We start from the raw sequence: 17,880 nt of genomic DNA, 5'->3' as shown, positions 1-17,880 counted from the left end.
GCAAATTCTACTTTGTGATAACAGCTGTCACACACATAAATGACTTTTCTTATATAATGTCTTTTTATCCCTATTCCTTAGTGTGTGTGTGTGTGTGTGTGTGTGTGTGTGTGCGCACACACAGAGAAAGAGAGAGGAAAGAGTAAGAGAGAGAGAGAGACAGAGAGAGAAGGAGAGAGAGAGAGAGAGAGAGAGAAAGGGAGAGGGAGAGGGAGAGGGAGAGGTAGAGAGAGAGAGAGAGAGAGAGAGAGAGAGAGAGAGAGAGAGAGGGAATCACAGTGGAAAGCTCTTATCAAAACAACACCAGTCAGGAGGAGTTGGGGAAAGTGAAAACAATGATCAGAATAGTTTGAATTAAATCTTTTTCCATAAAAATAAATAAGAAACAAATGGAAATGGCATCAATCATATCAGATTGGAACTCACACTTAAGACCTTATTTAACCTTCATTATGTTCATTATTATAAGATTTATTTCTATTTATGTATATTTATTTGTATGTGTTTATATTAGTATGGGGTATGAATACCAATGGAGACTAGAATAGGGCAACAGATCTTAGTATGGGGTGTGCATGCCCACAGAGACCAGAATAGGCCACCAGATCTCCTCAAACTTGAGTTCCAAGGCTTGTGAGTTGCCGATATGAATGCTGGGAACTGAACTCTAGGCCTATACAATTTTCAGCAAGTACTTTTAACTCTTGACCCATCTCCCAAGCCACTTTAAAAATTTTTAAAACCTGTGTCTCCAAATTCATTCATTTTGGAGCTTAGAACTTCAACATATAAATTTAGAGGGGAATACAATTCAGCCCATAACAAATAATCTGATTCCCATACATGCTTCTTTCTACAACCTGGTGACAGGCAATAACTGTTGATTTGATGAGATTTAGATACACCATGGTAGCTGTGGTGATTTGAATGCAAATGCTCCCCATAGACACGTAGGGAGTGGCTCTTTTAGGAAGGGGGTAGCCTTGTTGAGGAAGTTTGTCTCTTGGACTTTGAGGTTTCAAGTACTCAAGCCAGGCCTAGTGTCTCTGCATATTTCTCTTCCTGCTGCTATTGATCCACATGTAGAACTCTCAGATCCTTCTTCAGTACCATGTCTGCCTGTGGGCTTCCTGCTATAACAATGTTGGACTAAACCTATGAATCTGTAAGCCAGTCCCAAGTAAATGTTTTCCTCTGTAAGAGATTGTTTCTTCACAGCAACAGAAAACCTAACGAAGACAGTGACAAACTTCTGGGTATGTCTGGGAGTCATTTCAAACTGGACTTAGATAGGAAGACCTATCCTAAAAACAAGTGGTATGGGATTCTAGACTGATGAAATGATGAGGTGACAAGTAAGTCACTGTTACATATTACTTTTAAACAATGAAATATTCCCACAGTACCAGATTTGGAGCACTTAGTCCTCCCAGCTATTGGCACTCTATGAGGAAAATGATGGAATCTTTGGAATGTAGGACCTAGCTAGTAGAAGTTGGTCATTTAGAATGTGTATTTGCTCCCAGGACTCAATGAAGATGAGCTTAGCCAAAATGTCTAAGAGTGGGGAGAAAGAACATGAAGAGACCACCTCAAGGATATAGACAGGGACCCCAGTGGAGGGATGGGGCCACCCATCCACCTCCAAATTTTGGAGCCCAGAATTTTTCCTGTCTAAAGGAAATACAGGGACAAAAATGGAGCAGAGACTGAAGGAAAGATCATCCAGAGACTGGCCCAACTTAGGATGCAGCCCATGCACAGGCACCAAACCCAACACTATTACTGATGCCATGTTGTGCCTGCAGATAGGAGCATAGTATGGCTGTCCTCTGAGAGGCTCTACCAGCAGGTGACTGAGACAGATGCAGATACCTATAGCCAATCTTTAAAGCGAGGTCACCATACACCTATGGAAGAGATAGGGGAAGAACTGAAGGAGCTAAAGGGGATTGCAACCATAGGAAAACATCAGTATCAACTAACCTGGACCCCTCAGAGCTCCCAAAGACTAAGCCACCAATCAAAGTTCATACATGGGCAGGCCTGTGGCCCCCAACACATATGTAGCAGAGGACTGCCTTGTCTGGCCTCATTGGGAGAGGATGTGTCTAATCCTGTAGAGATTTGATGCCCTAGGGAAAGGGGATGCTGGGGTGTGAAGTTTTGGTGTGTATGGGTTGAAGTGGGTGGGAAGTGGAGGTAGGTGGGTATGGGGCTTGGGGAATCACCCTCTCAGAGGCAAAGGGAAGGGCAGATGGAGGGAAGATCTCTGGGAGAGAAGTTCAGGAAGGGGAGCAACACCAGATTTTTACAAATTAGTTTTCATGACTCTTGCTGTTTTAAAATATTCTTATTGTTCTTAACACATTATTTAGATTACTTTTAGTGAACCATATACATCAGATGGTACATCTTTATGCATTAAATGCTTTTATGAAACAAAATAAATGTCTCTCCAGGTTTTAAGATATACTTTCTTTCATGCCAATTTTTGAATTCCTTTAACTATAGAGTTTTATGAAAATTCCAGGTAAATGGTTTAGAATTTTTGAGGAACAATGACTGGACTGTGTGAGAAAGAGAATCTATTTGTAGTAGGGATAAAAGAATCCTCTAAAGAGTGCCATATACAAGTGACTCCCAGAGAGAAAATTGAAATTGATATCTCTGGGGCAAAACAGCTCCCATAGCCATAGGCACAATTCTGGAGATCTATCAGAGCAGTTCTCTTTGATGAGAGGTATGTTGCCTGAGATTTGTCTTTACTTCCAAATATGCCTAATTTATATTCCCTTAGTGCTTTCAGTGGAAATTTTCCAGAGAGAATACCAGAGGTTTAAAAATATATACTGGTCACATTCTGCTTTCCTTGCTTTGTGGTAATTTACTGTAAATTAATAGGAGAACTCAAATTCTAAAATATCCTAAATTTATATTCAAAATAAACTAAAAATGTTTTCTTTTATGAGTTCTTTACTACCTTAGTTAGGGTTTCTGTTGCTGTGAAGAAACACCATTGCTGTGGCAACTCATAAAAGAAAACATTTAATTGAAGCTAGCTTACAAATCCGAGGTTTAATCCATTATTATTATGGCAGGAAGCATGGCAGACATGGTACTGTAGAAGTGGCTAAGACTTTTACATCTGGATTGAGAGGCAGCAGGAAGAAAGAATGACAGTAGGCTTGGCTTGAGCTTCTGAAACCACAAGACCTACACCTAGTAATACATTTCTTCCAAAAAGACCACACCTACTCCAATAAGGCCACATCTCCTAGCAGTGCTATGATCCTATGTATATACACCTCTTGAAGTGCAGAATTGTTTTTCATGAAAAAACTACTCTGAATAGCTGAACAACTTTTATAGTATTCTTTGCAATAAACCTAAACTTTTACACTTATCTCTTGATATTAGGTTAGAACTAGTAGAGTTGTAACAAAATCTATTTAGCTGATGAAAAGTTGCAGACAATAAAATGTAGGTGCAAAAGATGATTCATTGGATAAATTATGAAAGCTTTTTTTACCTGGTAAGTTGATCAATATTAGTCCTCATTAGAAAGTATTTGCGAGCTGTGTTCTTTTGTTTGACATTTTCCTTAGATTCTTTCATAAGACCTTTTTTAGCTAAGGTTGCACCATAATACAATTCCAGTGTTACTCTGTGAAATCTTCTTTTCACATTGTTTTTTTTTCAAAACTCAAACAATGTCATTGGTCATACCTCTCACTTCAGAAATAACTTACACAAGTTGACAGGTAATGAAAAACCCAATAGATATTTTGAAAATATTAAATATGCTATATAAACTGTAGACATAAAGATTTACATGCTCAACTACAACAAGAAAAGAAAGTTCCATTTCTAAAGAGTAACTATGCAACACACAATATCCTTACAGAGCTTTATGGTTTCCTTTTGCCTCTGTTTCATCTACCAGGAGGATCTGAATCCATTCAGTGATTAATACAGACAAAAAATTTCATTTCTTTCTGAAATATTGTGTGGTACATTTGTGTCACAGTTATTAACAATGCACATAATTCAGTCTCCCCTGAATATCAAATTCACCATTTTATTTTTAACTTTTATAAAATTATTTTATTTATTTACATTCCAGTCATTGCTCCTAATCTCCCCCTCCCACAGTTTCTCATCCCATTCTTCCAACCCCCTTGCCTCTGAGAAAGCACTCCCCCCAAGCCAGGCTTCCCCCTTCCCTTGGGTTTCAAGTCTCTCAAGGATTAAGCTCATCTTCTCCCACTGAGGCCAGACCAGACAGAACTCTCTCTCTCTCTCTCTCTCTCTCTCTCTCTCTATATATATATATATATATATATATATATATATATATATATATATATATATATATATATATGCCAGGGTCCTCAGAATACCCTTGTATGCTCCTGGTGGTGGCTCTATCTCTGGGAGCTCTCTGGAGTCTGGGTTAGAAGGACTGCTGGTCTTCCTATGGGGTCACTCTCCCTTTCAGCTTCTTCAGTCCTTCCTCTAATTCAACAAAAGTGGTCCCTGACATCAGTCCAATGGTTGGATGTACATATCTGTTTCTGTCTCAGTCAGCTGCTGGTAGGGGCTCTCAGAGGATAGCCATAACAGGCTCCTCCTGTCTGTAAGCAAATCATACCATAGATGGGCCAGGTCACTGGACCTCCTTTCCCTCAGTCTCTTCTCCATTTTTGTCCCTGCAGTTCTTTTAGACAGGAACAATTATAGGTCAGAAATTTTGACTGAGGGTTAGTAACCTTGTCCCTCCCCTTGAGGCCCTGTCTATCTGCTGGAGGTGGACTCGTCAAGGTCTCTTTCCCCTATGTTGGGCATTTTGGCTAAGATCACCCCAAATGAGTCCTGAGAGTGTCTCACCTCCAAGGTCTCTAGTACTTTCTAGAGGGTCTCCCCACCTCCCACTCCCCCAGGTTGCTTATTTCCGTTCATTCTCTTGGCCCTCTGGGTTTCTCTCCTGTCCACACCCCCCACATCTGATCCTGTTCCCTCTTTCCCCACCTCTTTCTCTCTCTTACTCAGATCCCTCCCCCCTTCTGCCTCATCTGATTATTCCCTTCACCCTTCTAAGTGATATTGAAGCCCCCTTACTCAGGCATTTCTGCTTGTAAAACTTTATATGGCCTGTAGGTTGTATCCTAGGTTTTCTGTTCTTTTGTTTTTATTTTTTTATTTGAAATTTTATTTGCTATTTTCTTTATTTGCATTACAAATTTTATCCCCCTTCCTGGTTTTCCCTCTGAAAAACCCCTATGCAGCTGAAGCCATGGGTCCCTCCATGTGTACTCTTTGTTTGGTGTTTTAGTCCCTGGGAGTTCTGGGGGTATTGGCTGGTTCATATTGTTGTGTGGGTTAAAATGGGTGGCCCACATATAGCGCAGGGCTCGGGCCACTGGGTGAGATGGAACGGGAAGTTTGACTGCCTGCACCCCACACAGAGTGAGCATCGGGCTGTGAGAAGCTGTAGGACCCTGCTCCTGGGGTAGAGAAGTGCAGTCTGAGGTCCCAGGGACTTGCCCGAGTTGGGTTGGGAGTAGGGGGAGGGTCCTGGCCTGCACAGAGAACGGGACAACAGGTTCTCAGTCTTGCTTCTCATTCTTGGGCACCACAGATGCCTCTGGATGCCATGGAAGAGCTGAGAACAGAGTTGGGGGCCCCACAGGCTTACTCTAGCCTGGGGCCAAAGCAAAAGGACAAAAGGAGAGAGATCTCTGGCTAGGTCCTTTGGGATGAGAGTCTGTCTTGCTCAAGCAGGTAGTGACCTTGGCTTGCTCAGCTTGGTGGTGACCATGGCTGAGAATGAAGAGAGGCCTCCTGTGTGAGATTAGGTAAGGCTCTTTAGAGCAAGACTTGATCCACAGCAGATCCCAATGAGGAGATGCAGTCCATGGTTTTAAGGCATTTATTGCCATGGCAGAGAGCTGTGATAAGTGAAACCTTACCCCACTTTCTCAGGATGGGCCTGAGGTTAAATACTTTTTGTAGGGAGGAGTGGCTGGGAAGGGGAGCTAAGAAGTAAAGGCAGAGAAGGGCAGAGAGGAGAAAGGAGAGAAGTAGAGGCCAGCCATGGGGGAAAGGGAATGCAGAGAGAGGGGGAGCTAAACCAGATGCCTGTCAGTAAGTACTTCTTGGCATCAACAATAGTGTCTGGGTTTGATGTCTGTCGCTTATGATCTTGGGCTTGCCTCTGGCCATCTAGTTCTCTCTGGTGTTAACTGGCCTAGGTGTCTCTGACTAGAACTGGCCTTCTTGGAGGTAGGTAGAGCTCTGTGACCTGAATTAGAGCTGGAAATTTTGGAGACAGGTAGTGTTGTCTCTGGTTAGTGTAGGCTTCTCTTGTCTCTGGTCAGAGCAGGCCTCCTGAATACCTGGTTACTGTGGACCTCCTATATCCCTGGTTATTGAGGACTTCCTGGGAAGCTCTCAAGTTGTAGCATTTGGGCTGGTTTCAGACCACTGGTCTGGCCCCGGGTACGGAAGTGGGACAGAAGGGTGGTAGAGCTATGAGATAGGGGGTATGTCTTGTGTCTGTTGGGCTGTGTCGGTGTCCAAGCTGGCATAGGTATTTGGGCATAATTCTTACCTGTATCCTTGGTCACTGCGGACCTCCTAGGAAGTATGCAGGAAGTGTTTAGGTGGGTATTGGCCAGGCCACTGAACTGCTAAGTGCAGAATTTTTATATCTGTCACAAAACCCCAAATAATATCTCTGTGCTTAGTGCTTCAGTTAAGTGGCTGCCTAATACTGAAGAATGAAAGCAATTCTTTTGATGTATTGTTTCTTGTTCATTATAATTTATTGTGATTCAGAGTCTCTAACATTCCAGACTAGCCTTAGTCACACTATACAGTAGATGATAGCCTTAAACTTTGCATCCTCTATCTTCTCCATTCATGTTTTGGAATGAGAATTATCTAATCATATAATATTATATCCAGTTCACAGTGTATTGGGACTCAAGGCTTTGTGCTTGCTAAACAAACTATTTCCCAATCAAGGTAAACCTCCAGCACAGTATTCAATTGATCTTAGGTCTGTTTAATGTTGGTATGTGATATTTTATTTATTTACAAATCTTATATGATAATGTATAATTTTAAAGAAAATAACTGATTTCAAAAATAGCAAAGACTAGCATGAAATGATAGCTCTAAGGATGCAGTAGTGACACATATAACTTGGCAGTAACCAGTAGCAGTCTAATTAGATTAGAAACCTAGTCAAACTTCTGTGCTAGTGAAGTCATAGATCTTAGAGGAGAATCTACAGCCACCACTTTATTAAACTAGCACAATGGCTATAAATAAAATTTGTTCTTATATTCATAGATAAGTATAAATATAAATAATATAAAGATATGTTCTTATCTTCACAGATAAGTGTAGTCTTCACCATTGATACGGAAATTTCTCTTTGCAACAGATAAAGATCACGAAAGAATGTTATCAACCATGTAAATTACACTTTTATTTCCTCTGGTGCAGGGATGAAATGAAAACAGTACCCAAGATGTGTGAATAAGTGGCTTGGGCCTTTCTAGCTCTTTCTGAAATCTGACTGGCTGCATCAACACAGTTGTTCTGGCCTAAACTCCTCTGCAAGCTGACTGATTGAAACAAATTATCACTTGTTTTTTTGACTGAAATGGTCTACTTGGCCTTTAACTAAGTCTGGAAATTTGTTCTAGTCCTCTGGCTCCTTCTTATTCTTTGTTTTCACCTATGGCTAGCTTGTTCTCTCTGAAACCTGTCTCTGTAAAACTGTCCCAGTAAACATTTCCTAGGAGCTGAACTCAACCAAACTCAACTGCCTCACTGAGTATACATTGCTCTTAAGAAGCCTCTCTTTCCTGCCTGTTCTTATGAGAGTTGGGCATATCATGTCTCTGACTCATTCTGTCAAATCTTTCTCTGATCTGTCACTTTGTCTGCCCCTCAGCTAGGTGTTGCTTTCAAACATGGCTGCTTCCTTTTACAAACTAACCTTGCCTCCACTGCTAGGGACTAAATATGTATAATAGAGATATGTCTATATTCAACTAGAGGGATTAAATGTATATATGTACTAAGGGCTTGTCTGTATTCCAGCTGAATCACATAGAAGTTCTTTGGATGTGATCAATTTCCAGAGGAGCTATGTTGCTGGATTAAAATCCCTCTACAAAAGAAAATGCAGAGCTGTGGAGCACAGTCTCAATGGATGCATCTAGAAAACATTCTCACAACTACAGCTCAGGGAACATTTTAGAAAAGGGAAAGGAAATTTGTACAAGTCAGTGGAGCAGGGAGTTTGCTGTGAAATTGTTTCTCCTTTGGGTATTAGAAACTATGCCCATAAACGTTCACTATCATGAGTGTCTAAAGAAGGCCCATAACAAAGATGAATAAAGATGGCACCCAGTGGACATGTCAAAGAGATTGAAGAGAAAACTATGAGGCCTCAGCCTTATGCATAGAACTATTGACAACTAATAAGTGCCGAGTCTTCTCCATTGAAGAGTACACTGATTGATTTTCTAAGATCAAAGAGCTGGCCCTGAAAACATACATACAAGTAATATTACACAGACTAAGCAGGTGGTATTTTGGAATACATAGGTATGCATATATATATACATGTGTATGATATCTTAATTATTTCAGCACTTTTTAAATTTAATTTTAGTTTCCAACTTATCCTTAATTATATATGGAATATAATTTATGCTCTTTCATTTGAACCCATTTTATGGTATATCAAAATTCATAGCATTGTGATATTACCTAATATGAATACTGTATTTTATCCCACAATTAATAAAATAATTGTGATAAAATAATTTTACAAAAAGTTTAAATTACAGAAATATGGATTCCAACCTTGTGTGTATAAATACATATATTATACAACCTTATATTTTATCATATTACTTAGTATGTTTTCTAGATTCAAAGTAGCAAGGAAAATTTGAAGCTTTGTATAAATTTATAACTACATGTTTACATATATGTAGATATTACATAATTTTAATAGTAATTAATAACTTTTATATATTTTAATAACCTTTTAGCATGACTATAACAGAGATGATGTAACATTGGTTTTTATAATGGCAATGAGGACCTACACTCATTACCAGAATCATAGCTACATTCACAGGATTACACTACCTATAGACCTATAAAGTCTGAGACTGAGTAATTTCCTTTATAAATGATTCCATCCAAAGGAAAGTAATTTTCAAAATGTACAAATCAGTTCCTCCAGCTTCCATTAACAGGAACCCTGTCTCATTAAAAGTGCCACAGGGTTCATATTAAGTCATATGCAGCAGTGAAAGGAAATCAATGGATGCTTAGACATTACCATGTTTTCTTTCTTTTGAAGTTTTGTAACTTAACCTCATTCTCATTGTAAATAAAAGATATTACCCATGGAAAAATAATGATAGATGTTATACTATGATGACAGTAAGGACCACAAATGAAGGTGCAGATAGCCATATCTTCATAGATGAACACAACAAAGCTTTACATTCCATCCCAACTCTCCAGAACATTTTTCTCCACATATGATTTATGCATACCAAGAAGAGATTTCTGCAACTGTTTCAATCATCTTAACACAGGCTTGCTCATTTGCCAAGGAAAAGACATAAGATCTGAAGAACTGAACTCTGTATCTTAAGCATTTTAAGTCACAGGGGATATAGACCAAATCTGTTCCAACTTTTTTTAATAAGAGGTGTGTGGCTCAACCTATATGTTAGGGAAGTGAAAAGTACAACCTAACAGTTTTTAATAAAAGAAAACTTATTTATAAATAACATCTACTAAAACATCCTAAAACTAGAATGCAGCAATTCCTTAAGTATTCTTTAGAGAAAAGAAAAAGAAGCTAAATTCACTAAGGAGTCCTTACCACACTTACTAAGAACACTTGCTTATTTTCTAGTAAGAACAATACAGAGATTTAACATTTTTGTTCAACTATTAATTTTCAATTACCTAATTTGGATTAATGACTTAGACTCTTAGAATTTGATTGCCTCATCCTTAGAAGGAAAATACCAATGTCAACTTCAATGGCAATTTAAAAGAGTAAATGATATGACTTAATAAGCTAAAATATATGATACCAGCATTTATTTTGGTCTTTATATATAGCCTAGGCTAGTGGTCAGCATGCAATTTTCTGTATAAACTTGGGATTTTGGCCTTTATCATAGTGCCAAGTTCTACCATGTGTTTAATAAATTTCAATGTATGTTAATTATGATATAATAACATATGTTTATATATTATGTCATAAATATTGAAATTATTATAAAATAAATTAAATTCATTTTAATAAAGAATAGTGTCCTCATTGCTTTTCACACTTCTCTTTAGCTTTCTAAGTACTGACAATTTCCAGGGAAATTTTTTTTTTTTAAATTACAGAGTAAGAGACTGGATTCTGAAAATACTGAATTTGCAGGTTTGCTCAGTCTCTCATGAGCATGTAGTCTTCAGAAAATTAATTAAATTGCCCTGAGATTCAATGTTCTCATTTGTATAATGAAGGCCAAAATGGTGCCTACCCCATAGGATTTTTATAAGAATTCAGGTGAATTGTGTGATACCACATTTCTCAGAAATGTTAACAATTATGTTCAACAATGCATCATGCTCATATTTTCATGTTGGAAGTTTGACCTGCTTAGTGCAAGCTTTGGAGGCTATTTTAATAAAAACTGGAAATATGAACTGGCAGAATTAGCATAACCTAGGAACATAATAGAAATGCAGACTCTCAAGATGCTATTCCAAATCTAAATACACACACACATACATACATACACACACACACACACACACACACACACACACACACATTGCTGAATCCATTTAGTATTGTTTGTATGCATGTATTTGGTAGGGGAGAAGGGGCAGATAAAACTTGGTATCGAATTACCAAGAAGAGGGTTCATCTATGAGAAAGATTGATTTACTCTCTCAAGAGTCATTGTCTGGAACTCTTAATTTGGGATAAGGCCTTGTGAGATATCTCCCATTGATATTTGTATGGCAACTGCCCAGAGCTTGTTTAAACAATCACATTCTTTAGTATTCATTTATGCAGCTTTCCCATGATGTCTAAATAACACAATATCACAGCAGACTTCCTAGTCCTCTGGTTCTTAAATACGTCTTCCATTTCTGTGTGTTTTCTGAGCTTTATAGGTGGGGGTGTGTGTCATAAATGTATCAACTGTATTTGTAATTATCTCTATCTGTTGCTAAAAGGAACTTCCTGGGCGGTGGTGGTGCACGTCTTTAATCCCAGCACTTGGGAGGCAGAGGCAGGCAGATTTCTGAGTTCGAGGCCAGCCTGGTCTACAGAGTGAGTTCCAGGACAGCCAGGGATACACATAGAAACCCTGTCTCGAAGAAAAAAAAAAAAGAAACTTCTTTGGTAATAGTTGGGTGCTCTTCTTAGTTATGGTTTACACTGATGTCATAAAACACCATGACCATAAGCATTTTCGAAAGCAAAGGATTTATTTTTATTTATAACTCCAAATCATAGCCTATCATCAATGGAAGCCAGAGGCAGGAACTCAGGATAGAAACCTGAAAGCCAGCACTAATGCCGAAGCCATGGAAGAATGCTGATGACAAGCTTATCCTTCATGATTTGCTCATTTTATCTTCTTATCCACTATAATATCACTGACCCAAGGGTCATACCACCTACAATGGTGTTGATGGCTCACACATCAATAACTAATTAAGAAAATTTCCCACAGGCCTGACTACATGGTAGTCTTATAAATGGCTTTTTCTTAGTTGTGGATCCTTTTTCTCAAGTAACTCTAGCTTATGTCAGGTTGACAATGAATTTATGAAATTCTTAGGGAAATGGATGGATCTGGAGAATATCATACTGAGTGAGGTAACCCAATCACAAAAGAACACACATGGTATGCACTCTCTGATAAGTGGATATTAGCCCAGAAGATCGGAATACACAAAGTATAATCCACAAACCACAAGAAACTCAAGAAGGAAGACCAAAGTGTGGATACTTCATTCTTTCTTAGAAGGGGGAACAAAATACCCATGGAAGAAGTTGTAGAGACAAACTATGGAGCAGAGACTGAAGAAAGGACAATCCAGAGACTGCTCCACTTAGGAATCCTTCCCATAGTCAGTCATCAAATCTAGACAATACTGTGGATGCCAACAAGTGCTGGCTGACAAGAGCCTGATATAGCTGTCTCCTGAGAGACTTTGCCAGTGCCTGACTAATATAGAAGTAGAGGGTCACAGCCATTCATTGGACTGAGCACAGGGTCCCCAATGAAGGAGCTAGAGAAAGGACACAAGGACCTGAAGGGTTTGCAGCCCCTTAGGATGAACAACAATATGAACTAACTAGTACCCTCAGAGCTCCCAGGGACTAAATCACTAACCAAAGAGTACACATGGTGGAATTAATGGCTCCAGCTGCATATGTAGCAGAGGATGGCCAAGTCAGGCATCAATGGGAGGAGAGGCCCTTGGCCATGAAGGCTCTATGCCTCAGTGTAGGGGAATGTCAAGGCCAGGAAGAGGGAGAGAGTGGGTTAGTGAGCAGGGTGAGGAGGGAGGAAACAGGGTTTTGTTTTTGTTTTTATTTTTATTTTATTTTATTTTTTTTTCATTTTTTCTTTTTTCTTTTGGAGGGGAAACTCGGAAAGGAGATATCATATGACATGTGAATAAAGAAAATATCTAATAAAAAGAAAAAAAGAAAAAAAAGTTAGTTCTCAAGGAAGAGGCATCCAGGTTAAATCCAGCTTGGTTTTGCCAAGTCCTGCGCTCAAAATGCATGGTTCCTTCAGCAATATGAATTTACCTACAAGTTCTGGGAGGTAACAAGGACAACAACAATGTCTTATATAGGAGTTACTGCATACTGGAGTAGAAGTTAGCAAACAATCTGGTAATCCTCTACCTGGGTTTACCCCCAAAGCCTAAGATGTCTTTAGGCCTTAAACATGGGTTTTGTCTGTCAGTAAATAGAACTTATCTTTATGAAAAAGATGCCACGTAATTTTCATCCTCCATCAATAAAATCCATCTTTATGCTTATTACAAATTCTTCCTCTCTACCCCTAAGTTGCACAGCTTAACATTACAAACTCTATTGTTGCTTTCAGACTCCATTTTATGATTACCTTGCCCTCTGAATGAACTCAGCTACTGGAAAAACCCCCACTTGTTCTAGGAACCATGTTACCCTGGCAACAATCACAATTCTCCTAATCAAATAGCCACTCCACCCATAGCAAGAAACAATCATTTCTTAAGGGGAAAGTACCTAATGTCTAAAAGTAGATGGATTAAACTAGCAACCATTGTTCATACCAAGCTGAAACCATTACTAGCTAACAGAGGTGCACCATGCAAATGTCAACCAGTCATGTAACTGCCAAGCTGGAAAGTCCTTACTCTGTTACAACAACCATGATAAATAGGCAAGGCTTGTACCAGCTTAGCACAGTTCCAATACACTGGAGAGACTGGAGGATCAAAGCTCAAAACTGTATAAAGACTCATTGTTTTATATGAGTTGGACTCCTGGAGATCTCTGATGGTCTATGGGGAACTTGCGATCTAAGCATAATAGCCCCTAGCACTGAGCACTGTTTTCCAGACAGTAGAACTCATTCTTATGATAAAGGTTTTCTGTGGTTTGCTGTGGCAGTATATTTTCCAAGGAAACTTTTGTTCTGTTTTGTTTTGTGTTGTGTTGTGTTGTGTTGTTTTATTTTGTTGGGACAGCATTACTCTGTGTAGCACTGACTGTCCTGAAACTCACTCTCTAGATCTAGCTGGTTTCTCTAACTCAACAGAGATCCACCAGCACTTGGTCCCTATATGCTGGGATTAAAGGCATACACCACCACAATCTGGCTTAGAAGGAAATTTTGTTGTAACAATTTATTATAACTTTGCTATAACAATTGTCACCTGGAGACTTTTCCCAAATATTTTACTGTGTTTATATGTATTAAAAAATTAAACTACAGGATCAGACTCAGAAGAAGTTTTGATGCAGTCTGAATGACCAAGTCCAGATGTCCAGAGTTTTTATTTTCACATCTCTGTGATTGATTTCCCCAGGATCCCTACAAGTTCACATTGTTTTTGGAGGTGATTGATGCTCCTGAGCAGAATTCCTTTGAAAAGAAGCCATTGGGAGTTATATTATTTTAGGTTTACCTAAATTTAAATGAACTTATGAAAGTTAGAGTGATACACCCCAAGAGCTAACAAAATTTCCAGGTTTTTTCTATGTACTCAGGCAAAAAAGTACCCTTTGAGACTATTTTTTAGAAGTTCATAGGTGTTTCCCTATACCTTTTAAACTTGTTCAGATTTAAGAAGCTGTAGTATGGGGAGTAGTGGAGTGATTTTACCTAATATGCTTACATTACCAAATTCCGAAAATTTAGATATACAATGAAACAGAACTATAATGTGAAAAATATATGTATCCAGAAAATCAGCATTAAAATTCTAATTTACCTCTGACAAGTTAGTGAATTTAAAAAAAAAATCATTCATTTTAATACATTTCAACCCATGATTTTCAGTCATGACATACAAATCAAAATGACTTACTCATGATGGCTCTTATTTTTTAACTTTTGTGACAGAGTCAAAACAAGTGGAACTGCAATATGAAAATCTTCATGGCTAAGAGAAATGATAACCTGGATATTAACCACCTGTATGAAAACTTACGAATCAACAACAGAGTAGGCACAGCTAATGATAACTCTACTGATGCAAGGCCAGACTCCCTTGAGCATGGAAGGCTAGGCAGCTACTATGGTCAACATTATTGTAGTAATGAATCATGTGTAGATCCTGGTGCGTATCTTTATCTTCCATATTACTCCTCATTTCTGAACAACTAATTTCAGAAGAATCTGACTGATCTCAAAGTGCCACATTCTGCTGTAGTTCATTTAAGTCTACAAATCTGGATAGTTTCTAAAAGCTGTAAGAGCTTCTGATGAGTAATCTTTGAAAGGAAAAACCCAGTAAGTGGAATATATTTCTCTTTGATAAGAAACAGAGTTTTTACATTATATTACAAAGACTTCAGAACAGCAACATAAATTTCGGAACATCATAAAAATTACTTAGCCTCTTTTATTAAGGTTAAAATAGTAGCATATGATATGAGAACTTTTCTTGAAAAAAAATCACAAATAGCCACCAAAAATATGGAAACATTAGACTATGGGTGACTAAAAGAAAATATAAGTTTTTACAAACTCTGCAAGTATAGATAAAGGGTACCAAAATACAATCATGAGAAGGTATGTAATTTGAATATTTAGTCTCACAAGTGGGATAAACTATGGTTTGCAACAGTTAATTACTTTTAAAAGAAGGATATGAATGTATCCTAAACACATAAATAATATATGAATCAATATCAATAGGATTTATCTTGATTTGCTCACTATTCATAGTACATATACATTGGATTATCATATTGTACTCCATAAATAAGTACAGATTTAGCTGTTAATTCAAATTATAATTAAAACCTAGACTATTTTTAATGTTACAATTTTTTAAAGACTGATAATATAAATCATTAGAAGAGCACTTGTCCAGGTACAAGAGAGAAAGAGAGAGAGAGAATACACATAAAGGGTGGGAAAGTTGTTTCAAGATAATAATATTAAGGTATCAAAAGGCATCATGTGCTCCTTCTGTATATTGAGTGCTATCTAAGTGCTTTCATATGTCATGCAATGCTAATGAAATTCTGAACTGGAAGCCTGAATGCATAGATAATATGGCAACTAGATACTTTATCTGAATTCACCCCCCTACCATCTACTTCTCTGGGTCTTAATCTCACACTCGTAAAAAGAACACTGTCATTTTAATATTGAGTGGCAAATCTGGTAGTTTCTTTGGAACTACATTGTTTAAGTTTTTAGTTAACGCCTTCAGCACATGGATTCCATGAAATAAATTCATTCTGATAGTTTTCTTCTATAGTCTCACTTGCCATTTTTATGGCTGTTGTCCACCATAGAAACATTGAGTACAAGGCTAATAAACCTAGTAAAATTCAGAAGTATATTGTGTACTATATATATTCAGAGAATACAAAATTTCAATTAATCTGGATTATTGAAAGTACACATGTAACTGTTACTGCTCCAATTCTCCATTGAAAGAAACATATACAGCAACATGGAGAAACATCAGGAAAACCATGGTCTGATTGCAACAGGAATACAATGTTGTACTCTCCATGAAAATATGAAATATTTATTATCATTAATACAAGTATCTTGTTTCCCATTATATTAAATTCATCACCTATTATAACATAGACTACTTCAGAAACACAAGACTAAATGAATGTTTATATTCCTCCTCATTATCAAAGATCTCCACTTGACAGACTAATCAAAGAGGGGAGTTTAGAAAAGCACCATTGAGACATAAGCTTAGCATGTATGACCAAGATTAAGTCCAAATTACTACAAGAGACACAGAAAAGAAGTAAAATTAATCTGCACCCCTGCAAGGGATTTAAAAAAAAAATGAGCAGAAGGATTGATTAAAAAAAAAATCTCCAAGTGAAAAAGACTATTTGAACAAAAGCAGCACTTGAACAAGATGAAACAGAATACCCCAGGCAGAATAAAAATGGAATTCACTGGAAAGCTGATGTTCCCCAAAGAAGGAAACTCCCCAGAAATACAGAAAGAAGATAAAAGCAGAAAGAATCAAAGTGAACATTAAGAATATTAAATTCAACTAAATGAACAAAGTGTTTGATTCACAAACAAGCACAGTAAGAAAGCTCTCTATCAAGTAGAATATTTTCTCTGAAAACACTGGCATTGAATGCAGTCAAAGAGGCACACATGCCCACTCATAATTCAACACTTAACTATGATCTTATTATTTGAATTCATATCATGGGACTATATTGAAAGTGAAATAAATGGTCTCCAAAAATGAAATGCACACAGATACACACACACACACACACACACACACACACACACACATGGGAGAATATACCAGGTGGGGAACTGAAGTACAAAATATAGTATATATACTATATATCAAAATATACTATATATCCCTATTAAATTGCCAAAGAAGAAATTCAATAAAAGCATTTTAAGTTGTAAAACATGCACAAGACAAGTATGTAGATTAGTAAATAAAATAGGGTAGCTAGATTAAAAAAAAAAAAAAACATACACAAGCACAAGCCTGTGATTTTTGAACCAATGTGCCAAAATTTGGATTCTAGAAAACACAGCCTCTTCAACAAATGGTGTTGAGAAAACTGAATACCAACATAGGGAATGCAATAAAAATCTTTATCTTTCATCCTTTACAAAATCAACTTTAATTTGACCACACACACTTATGTAAGACATGAAACTGAACTTTTAAAGATATAGTATGTGGGTACACTTCAAAGTATCAGCAGAAGAAAGGAATTCTTGAACAGGACTCCAGTTACTCAAGAAATAATGCTACCAATTGATAATAGGGATCTCACAAAATTAGAAAAGCTTATACACATTGATGAAAATATTTAATTGAACAAAAAGGCAGAAAGTGTTATTTTATTATTCTCAGAAATAACTTTCATTTCAAAGTTGTTATAATGATATACTTCCAAATTGTAAAGTATGTTTCATATTAGCTACACATATAGCAATGAAAAATATTGTGTGAAGACAAATACTCAAATATAAAAATGACCATCTCTGAATAATGAGAATAAGAGTGGTTGTACTCTTCCCATTTTTTTTTTGAGACAGGGTTTCTCTGTGT

Source organism: Mastomys coucha, chromosome X (genome assembly GCF_008632895.1).
Source record: "Mastomys coucha isolate ucsf_1 chromosome X, UCSF_Mcou_1, whole genome shotgun sequence".
NCBI classification, from domain to species: Eukaryota; Metazoa; Chordata; class Mammalia; order Rodentia; family Muridae; genus Mastomys; species Mastomys coucha.
This window is presented reverse-complemented; position numbering follows the sequence as displayed.